The 10,630-nt window shown below is 42.5% G+C and overlaps 1 long non-coding RNA gene across 1 annotated transcript; it reads right to left on the bottom strand.

Annotated features, from left to right (window-relative positions):
• Nucleotides 1-3,436: 3,436 nt before the first annotated feature.
• LOC133802199 (uncharacterized) lies at nt 3,437-4,207 on the bottom strand. Its single transcript, XR_009877185.1, has 2 exons — nt 3,784-4,207; nt 3,437-3,659 (listed from the first exon to the last, which is right to left on the bottom strand). It is a non-coding gene; the product is annotated as an uncharacterized LOC133802199 (long non-coding RNA).
• Between the last annotated feature and the right edge of the window lie 6,423 nt (nt 4,208-10,630).

Below are 10,630 nucleotides of genomic sequence, written 5' to 3'. Positions count from 1 at the left end.
CAGTTTTTTATGTGAGGCGGAATCCCATGACGCAAACCAAGCAGGCATTTGTGACAGTTAGGCACTGACGCAAATGCTACATTAAAAAAATAAAAAAAATGCTACGCAAATACTGACCCAGCTCCCAGCCAGCCAGCGTATGCGACCCAAAATCGCTGTAACTTTGACAAGCTGTTTGAGGGCCTTAGGCCGCGCATGAGGGGTAGAGCTCCAGGGGTTGGGGGTTTCGGGGGGCAGCGCGTCCAGTGGGGCGACACGTGGTGTTAGGTGGCAACGGCAAGATGGTCGTTTGACCTTGGCAGAGATGAGGTAAAGAAAGAGAGAGAGAGAGGGAGTTTCGGGAGAGAGAGAGAGAGATAGTGATTTGAGTGATTTTTGTGTGTGTTTTGTTTTAGATTATTGAGTTATTTGAGGGATATGAGGGAATTTGAGATTTTTTAAAATTCAAACTTTTAGGACACACATAAGTTTTTAGGGCTTGTACTGAATTCAAACGGCTTGTTGCACGTGTGCTTATTTTTTTGTATACACGTGTAAAAGTCAATTGTTTGAACCCTCGGAGGCTGATGAGGAGGAGGATGCCACTTTTGAGAAAATCGTGGAGATAGTTTCTCAAGCAGCCGAGGCAACCAAGATATTTGATGATGTTGCCCTGGAGGAGGAGGTTGCAGGTACCACTCCTCTTGTTGCCCCATCCTCAGCCCCAGCCTCAGCCTCAGCCCCAACATCAGCCCCAGCCTCAGTCCCAATACCAACCCCAACACCAGCCTCAGCCCCTGAGCTCGCCGACTTGATTGAGCGGTTGGACAGAGCCGAGGGTCGACAGGAGACCCTTCTAAAGAACCAGTTAGTGATCCTGGACAAGCCCGGGATAAAGAGGAAGATCTCCCTTTGTCAACGACAAATAATAGTCTTTTTCTGCTGGTCGAGGCTTCAACATTGGAAGGACGATCAATTGCAAACAACATAAAATATTTGGTTAACTCAAATAATTATAAAAAAAATAAGCATAAATATATATAAAATAATTGTTTAATGTTAATCAAATATAACGTACATTCTTCTTCGATCACATCAATGAGATGACGGACTTGGTGAAATCCTTGTTCCTCCAACGCGACCAACTAAGCATCCTTGGGACCATGTTGCCTGAGCTCACAACAAACTCTGTCGCAAGCTTCTGGATAGCCCCATATGCTCAGTACTGTAAGGCTGGGGCATAACCATACATACTGTACTTGGACTCTTGCTGCACCTTGGCATCCTTCTTGTTGTCATAGTTAGCATTTTTCTTCACCGTGTCCTTCTTACAAGACTGCAATAGCCGTGTCCTTCTTACAAGACTGCAAGAGTACTTCACCCATGGATAGATGAAGAAGTACTCTACGTCCTCAACAATTTTCAGAATATCTCGCCATATGTGCAACTTGCCTACTATGGCATTCATAACTCCCTTAACCAACAAACATAGACCAAGCTTGTACACATCTTCCACAATAGTACAAGTCTTGAAAGCATGGTTCACCTGTGAGAGCTTTAATTTCTCAGCATTATTGTTGAAATACTACTTTATAAGCCGGTTGCTGAGATTACGCTCTTCCAACTCTTTTGGTGACGAGAAGGTACAAAAATGCAACCCCATCACTAGGGAAAACTCTCCCATGTCGAATCTACAAGACTTCGACCCAAAGAAGAAATGCACCTCATCTTCGTTGTTGCTGGCGATTTTCCTCAACGGCAATTGATGGACCAAGGCTCCAGAGAAATTAAACTCCGAAGCGAAAAAGAACTGCTTGAAAAAGGGGATTCCTTAGCCCTTTCAAGCAGCCTGAGCTCCTCAAAGCTAGTCTTAATGTGATTTAAAGTGGTACTACCCCGATATGTCACTCGACCAGGAAAGTGATCACTGAACGGAACAAGCAACTTAGGCATATGCAACAACACATGAAAAAAAATTGGTAAGAAAACAAAATGTTAAACAGAATCAAAAAAATTTCATGAAATAAGTTGTCATCGAGCTGCAACATACCCTATCGAGCAACTATCGAGCAATATCAACAACCTAAATCTATCGAGACTATCGAGCCAGTGTCGAGCCTATCGAGCTAAGCAAAATCTGTCTACATAAATAACCATCGAGCTACAGTCAAATCTAATATCGAACCTTTATCGAACCTATCGAGCCTTTGTAATCTAATACCACAGATCCATGGAGCTTCTATCGATCCACCATCGAACTATTCAAACTACCCTATCGAGCTTACTATCGAACCATAATCGAGCCTATCGAGCTAGTTTAATATATTTCCATAGATTAATCAAGCTTCTATCGAACCTATCGATCCACTAGTTCAAACCCAGAAATTTTTTCCCACAAAATCGATGAACCCATTCCACAAATCACAAATTCAACAACAATATAAAGCAAATATAGACTTGGGTTCAAGATTTTATCTTTGTTTTTGAAACTTTGAAGGAAATATGCACCGTGGGTCTCGAGTTCGACAGAGAAATACGAGTTTGCTGTGGGTCTCGAGATCGATGGAGAAATGGGAGAAGGTGGGGGCTCCACAGAGAAGGTGGGAGCCCGACAACTCGACGGAGATGCAGGCTTGACGGCTCGACGAAGATGGGGGCTCGACGACTCGATGGAGGTGGGGGTTCGATGGTTTTTGGGGATTTTTGTGAGAATGAGAGAGAGAAACCGAGAGTGTATAGAGAGAGAAGGCTGAGGTTGAATTTTTTGAGTGTAGAAAAATGAGAAGGGTATTTTGAGTATAAGGGAAAAGTTTAGCATCTATTTGAAAAAGTTAATAGTGCTTAAGATTTTTTTGTAATTGTACATATTAGTATGTATAAAAAGTGAAATTTCTCTACTGGTAACTACAAAAGAAAAGGTTCTAAAAAAGCCATAAACCGTTATGTTCATATTTGTAAATCTATTCATAACTTAAAAATAGATCTTATGTGAAAAAAATCATATAAGATGTATCATTGCAAGAAAAAGTGTTATGTGAGAAAACAAAAAAAAAACTTAGGGTAGAATTAAAGAAATAACTCATTAAATATCATAGGGTAGTTTTTATGATGAAATTTATTTCAGTTTAATAAATAATAATTTTTTAAAAAATAATCCTTTAACATTGGTTTTGTACTGAATCCGAATTAAAAAGTTCGGCTATAACATCGATTTTAGTACAAAACTGATCGAAATTTTTACATCGATCGGTTTGTATATGTAAAAAATGATCATCATGTGATTATATGTTGCTGGTAAAGATGGTCATTGTTTTATATTCTGTTTAATTATGATAAATTTATTTTCAAAGGTTGTGATTTTCCAATAATAACAAAACTCCAAGAAAGGACTATTAATCCGACAACTGCTTTCCCTCAAGATAATATGCGAATAGATATGTGAAGAAGCACATCAAAATCATAAAAATATGCTATAACAATTCATTACTCATGATATCAAAAGTACATGATGTTACAGCTATAAATAAAAAAAAGCTACTCCTTATATAGCAAGAGATGCACGTGTGCGGATATAAACCCACACACTCTTTATTCTTTTCTATAGAACTATATATATATATATATATCATGCTACGCTAGAAAATCACCTCGTGTATATTCTTCAAAAAGCTCACTGCACACTGCATTAATTAAGAAGAAAATTTTTATCGTAATTAGATAAGCTGACAGTATTAATTATAAGTATAATAATCAAATGAATGATTCGATTGATTGAGCGATTATTAATCATCAAATATACATTACCTATTGCAGTTGGTGGAGGGGTTGATCTTGTATGGAATGTTGATACCACACTTGCCGGGGAGTCCAGCGGCGAGATTTAAGTTGAGTCCTTTGATGCTGCTAGAAGCCGACTACAGGCACTTGCATGCAGTCTGGCGGTCAGCCGGGGTCTTGGCTGCGCTATTTAGCGACCTAATCCCATTGCAGCATGCGGCAGGGACAACGCCGCCGCTCTTGAGGTAGTTGATGCATGGCCCAACGCTGCTAGACACTTGCCCACATGTTATGGCATTTGCTACTGGTGCAGCCACCACCATGGCCATGACCACAACTGAAGAGCTGGCCATAATGGTAATGATGAGGGACTGAATAGCAATATTATTATGAAGCTGTGTTTGATTTAGTACGTAGCTAGATTGATCTAGAAGTAGGTACGTAGTAATTTGTTGGTAGAGTGGTCTTTTCAAGCTGCTTATTTTATAGGCTGTAAAAAGATGGGGTCGAGACTTGGGAGAGGGTTATTCGTTGGTAGTTGTGCTTTAAAATAGCATTGTTCTAATTAATTAATTGCCTCGGTGTACATATTATTGGTTCGTTTGTTCTTGTCGAGAGAGAGAGAGAGAGAGAGAGAGGTGTGGCGCTTGGTTTGAAATTTCGTATATTTGGTAGTCCTATTTTGCAATCTGGGTCTCACAAAAATATATAGCTTATTATTATTATTGGATTTTGTGGATATTAAAAAAAAATGTCTTATTATGTACTCCATGCTTTGTTTTATATATTTAGACTAAATTTTAATGTATCGTGAGATTGGTTTAATACACTTATACTTCATCAATTAATAACCGCCATCAATTTAACAAAATCTGTGAGATGAACAAAATTAATGCATTTTTTTAATGAGACAAAATATTACTTGATGAAGTTCAAAATTAAGAATGAAGATTTTCTTACCTTCACTTGGTTTAAGTTTAGACATGATATAGTATATTCTGGTGGGACCCATTGGTTATTTTTTTCTTGCCCATTTTAATTAATTAATTATTATTATTAAATATTTTAGGGTAATGATTAAGTTAGCTTAAATATCTTAATTTTTATTAAGGAATAAAAATCTAATTTTACGAGTTTATATCATATACAATCTTTATTATTTGTACGATTTATCATTTAAGTCACCATGTGTGAAATGATCTTTCTACAATTTATTTTTCATGGCATATCATATTTATATATATATACTAGATTCAAGAAACGGCAATATGCACATTTGCTTAGTTTTATTTATAGAATTTATTAACTATTTTTATTAAATTTATATTAATGTTATATAAATTTCAAATAAATATTATATTTTAATTAAATAATTTATTTATGTTTGTTCTAATTTTTTAATTTGGGAGTAACAAAAAGAGATTATATATTATATGTTTAATATAATATTAAATATTATAGGTGGATTTTAAATTTAAGTTTCTTGTTAGTTTTTTTTTAAATAATTTGTTACTAATTGACAGTAGATTATATTATATATTTAATATGATATTATTCTAATAAGTGAGTTTAAATTTTATTAAATGTTATTTAAGTTATAAAATGATTTTATTATTTTTAAATAATTATTATTGTAAATATCTCAAAAATATTATATTTTAATTTGTTTAATTATTTATTAAACAATTATCATGTAAAAAATCTAAAAATATATTTGTTATCCAAAAAATTAGCATTGGTGACGTGGCAAGTGATTCCTGGACACGTGGTTGACACCTTGAAACGTTCTGCTAGAGTATCGACCAGAAGGCACGTTAGAAGCAGTGCGAACCAGTCTTACCTGCGACCAGTCTGGTCGATAGCTCCGCATACAAGGCAACATTAATGGGAAGATCTTTGTAAAATCCCGAATTTATCTCACACAATCTCCTGAGTATCCAATTATTCAGGAAAGAATATATGTAACAATCTTTTGTAATCCCTCTTGAGCCTATAAATAGTAAGAGATAGCTCAAGGGAGAGGACTTTTGGCTTTTGAATCATTTGAGACTATAGTAATTCTCCTAGTAATATTGTATTGTTCTTGAGAGATTAGTGAAACTCATTGAACCCTAGTTCTTTGATCACTCATTTGATTTTTATATCAATATCAGCCTAAGTGGACGTAGGTCATTACCAGATCTTGGGGCCGAACTACTATAAAATACTGTGTCTTATTTACTTTTGTCATTACGTTCTTCTCATTATTTTCATTCATATCAAGCATATTCTGACTCCGTGTCAGTTGGCCAAATCGTGGGTCAATATTCGGGTGCTCTCATTGAGAGCTTGATTTATCGTTGTTGAGAAAACTAATTGCGAAAGCTGGAAAGAAAACTGGACAGGCGGCCGCCGCTGCACCATCAAACCCGCCACCTCCTCCTCCTCCTGCAAGCATGGCAGAGGATGAGCCACAACTGGACTTTGAGGAGGAGGAAATGGATGATGCATCGTTGAAGAGTACCCTGGGCGCGTTGCAGGAAGAACTAGCTAGTCTGAGAGCCAGTCTGGAGACTGCCGCTGAAGTTATGGCGCGGCAGCAGCAGGAGATTGAACGGCAGCGCGCGAAATTGAGCGAAAGGCAGGCGGAGGTGGACCGCCGCCAGAGCGAAGCCATGGCAGCCCTCGAGGCAGCCTTGCTATTGGCGAGAAATCAGGCTGCACCTGCCTCGCAGCCTGACCAACCTGTGAATGGGCCACCACAGAGGGGTCCTAATCCAAGCCCACCGATCCAGCCTTCGAGTCCGCAAAGGCTCGAGCAGCCTCAGATACCCCATGATGATGTCCCACTGGATCCTGAGGCACAGCCACCATCCCAAGCTGCTCGGGATAATCCCCCGCAACAGAGGCAGAATAGGGCCGAGCATCAGCCTCGCAGCCCTAGACGCCGTAGGGACGATGGGCCGAACCTACCGAACAGAAGTCAGTACCCTCCTGGCAATAGGAGAAACTCAAAGTTAGGCTCTGTAGTCCGGGGCCCCCCATGGCACGATGATGCACGGGGACACCACGACCAGCGCAGGCCACCCTCTAATGCTCGGGACGGTTCAGCCAGGAACGGACATCGAGGGAACAGTCGATCTCACCAAAGCCAGTCGAGGTTCAGAGATGGCCACGGATATAATGAGGCCGACTCGGGCAAAGGAAATGCCGAGGGGAGGAATGAAGAAAGAGGTAAAGGCAGGAGCCAGGTACCTCAAGATGACCAACCAAATAGACAGGATGCTGGGGGCAGCCCAGGCAAAATAATGTCTTCAACCGGCTCGGGGGTAGCGAGCAGCGGAGAAGAGAAGAGGACCTGAGAGATGTACTCAATGATCGCCGTGAGTGGCATGGCGAGAATGTCCCTCCGACAACAGAGGCCACAGCAATTCCTGCCGCTGTACAGGCCCAGATAGACGCCCTCAACCAGGCTGTGCAGCAGCTGGTCGGGGGAAGGACTTCTTACATCGACCACGATAGGAGGAAAGGCACTCCTTTCGTGCAAAGGATAGCTAACGCCGAAACTCCCAGAAAATTCAAGATGCCTACGCTCCCAAACTTTGACGGATATGGGGACCCAGTGTCCCATGTCAACAAGTTTGAAATTCAGATGGATATTCAGAAAGTGTCCGAAGACGCTCGGTGCAGGATCTTCCCTGCAACACTTTCTGAAGCTGTGCAGGAATGGTTTTTTAAGTACCCTCCTGCAAGCATAGTTTCTTGGGAAATTTTCGTAAGGGAGTTCTACGGACAGTTCTACGCAGGTCGTGTGCATCCGACTGAAGCGAACCAGTTGGTTGAAATTCTCCAACAAGATGGGGAGTCAGTGAAAGATTACATCCAACGTTTTATGCGAGCGGCAGCTGGAGCGTAGACGGTCGGGGACGAAGGGAAGATGCTGGCCATAACTGCAGGAGTAAAACGTCGTTCTCCCCTCTAGAAGAGTCTCCGAAAGGAAGGGGTGAGAATTACCCAAGAATTTTTGGATCGAGCTGATCGCTATATCAAGCTTGAAGAAGCCATTGCCGACGATGGAAAGCCCCCAGGCAAGGATAAGAAAGCTTCCGAACCCGCCAAGGCCGCCAATGGGTCCAAACCTAGTGGCAACGGCAAAGGCAACGGGAACGGCAACGGTAATGGCAAGAACGGTGGAAAATGGCCGTATAACGAGCCTTCCACCTCCGACAACAAACGAGCCAAGGGTAATAGTTATGAGCCTCGGTTCACTAACTACACTGCCCTCGTCGAGTCTCAGGGAGAGGTTTACCAGGCCACAAGTTCCAGTGTGCCTTACAAGAAACCTGGGCCCATTCGAAAGGACATTTCGAAAAGAGACACCACCAAGTTCTATTGTTACCATAATGACTACGGACATGACACTAATGAATGCAACTAGTTAAAAGACGAAATTGAGTTCCTTATTAGACAATGACACTTGAGAAGATACGTACTGGCCTCGGGAAATTCCCAACGAGAAGCTCCGGGTGGCAACGAGCAGGTGTCCACACGCCAACGCTCGCCACCATTACAGCCCGCCCCCGTGGTTGGAACACTCTTAACCATCTATGGAGGCCCGCACCTCGCGGGAAATAGCGGAAAGGCCAGAGAACGATATGCTCGGACTCTGCGCCACGACCAGGACATCGAGATGATGACTGTGGAGGACCGTGCACCAAAAAAGGCTCGGTCAGAGGGAGGAGAGATAACCTTCTCTGATGACGACGCCCAACACGTCAGGTTCCCACATTCCAATCCGCTGGTCGTGGACATCCAGATGGCCAATATGATGGTGAAGAGGGTACTGGTCGATACAGGAAGTTCAGTGAATATCCTGTATAAATCAACACTGGAACGCATGAAATTGTCCGTGAAGGACTTGGAGCCCTGCAATCAAACGATATACGGCTTTTCTGGAGAAGGACTCGCCCCAGCCGGATTGATCAAACTCCCAGTAACGACGGGTACAGTGCCTACAACAAGGACATTACTCGCCACTTTTGTAGTGGTCGATTGTCCTTCGGCGTACAACGCCGTTATTGGAAGACCCATACTGGTTGATCTACGGGCCGTCATCTCTATGTGGAACCTAGCCATGAAGTTCCCACAGACGCGGGGGTAGGACGCATTTTGGGAAACCAAAGGGAAGCCAGGGAGTGCTACAACGCCTCGATCACAAAGGCGAAAAGTGGAACGCCGAGGAGCACTACCTCAGATAGATTGCAGATGGCAGTTGATACGCAAGCCCAATCCGGTGATGAAGTCACCAAATAGGGTGTTGCCCAAAGAGAGGATGGAGATTTGGATCCTCGCTTTGGGGATTTTGAAGAAAATGTTGGACCCGTTGAGGACCTGGAGGAGGTCCAACTCGACAAAGAAGACCCAACCAGAGTCATAAAGGTTGGGAAAAACTTAGAGCCTACCACGAAGCACGCACTGGTGGAATTCTTGCGAAAAAACCAGGAGGTTTTCGCCTGGTCGCATAAAGACATGGTTGGGATAGATCCTGCAGTAGTCAGCCATGTCCTGAATATAGACAAAACATTTCCACCTGTGCAATAGAAAAGAAGGCTGCTCGATAAAGATAGATCAAGGGCCTTAAAAGAAGAAGTCGAAAGACTAAAGGAGAATGGGTTCATCAGGGTGGCATTTTATCCATCGTGGGTCTCTAATCCAGTGCTGGTTCCCAAGCCTAACGACAAATGGAGAACCTGCGTGGATTTTACAGACCTCAATAAAGCCTGCCCAAAAGACTGCTTCCCACTCCCAAGGATCGACCAGCTAGTCGATGCAACTGCAGAACACGAGATCCTCTCGTTCATGGATGCATATTCAGGCTACAACCAGATTAGCATGCATCCCCCTGATGAGGATCACACCAGCTTTCGGACCGACACGGGCTTGTATTGTTACAAAGTAATGCCCTTCGAACTGAAAAACGCAGGTGCAACTTACCAACGGCTAGTCAACCACATGTTCAAGGAGCAAATCGGTGTAAACATGGAGGTATAGGTGGATGACATGCTAGTAAAGTCTAAGAAGGAAAAAGGGCATGTGAGGGATTTACAAGAGTGCTTTGATGTGTTAAACAAGTACCAAATGAAGTTAAATCCCCTCAAGTGTTCCTTTGGAGTCGGATCAGGGAAGTTTTTGGGGTTTATCGTAAATTCAAGAGGAATAGAGGCCAACCCCGACAAGATAAAAGCCCTGATCGACATGAAGTCGCCAGAAAGGATCAAAGATGTATAAAGTTTAACCGGGAGGATCGCAGCCCTAAGTAGATTCATTTCGAAATCAACAGACAAGTGCGTCCCATTCTTCAATCTACTTAGGGGGAATAAGAAGTTTGAATGGACAGAAGACTGCGAGCAAGCATTCCAGGCATTGAAAGCTCATATGGCACAACCTCCCATCTTGTCGAAGCCGATCGAAGGAGAGACTTTGTTTATTTATCTGGCGACTACCGAAGTTGCTGCTAGCGCGGTACTTTTACGGGAGGAAGAAGGCGTACAGAAAGTAGTCTACTATGTTAGCAAAAGGCTGATCGGTGCAGAATTACGATATCCGCCAATCGAAAGGTTAGCATATTGCCTAATTCTAGCCTCTAGGAAGTTACGTCCTTACTTTTAAGCCCATACTATCACAGTTCTAACTGACCAGCCCCTTTGGCAAGTCCTCCAAAAACTTGAGGCGGCTGGGCGATTGTTAAAATGGGCAGTCGAACTAGGGCAGTTCGATATAACCTATTCACCGCGAGCAGCAATCAAGGGACAAGTCTTGGCCGACCTTATTGCAGAATTCACCGAACTCCCGAACAGTGAGCAGTGGAACTGCCTGAAGCGCCCGTGCCTCAAGA

The sequence above is a fragment of the Humulus lupulus genome, chromosome 9, assembly GCF_963169125.1.
Source record: "Humulus lupulus chromosome 9, drHumLupu1.1, whole genome shotgun sequence".
Classification (NCBI taxonomy): Eukaryota; Viridiplantae; Streptophyta; class Magnoliopsida; order Rosales; family Cannabaceae; genus Humulus; species Humulus lupulus.
Note: the sequence above shows the minus strand (reverse complement) of the source record. Positions and strands in the feature narration are given on the sequence as shown.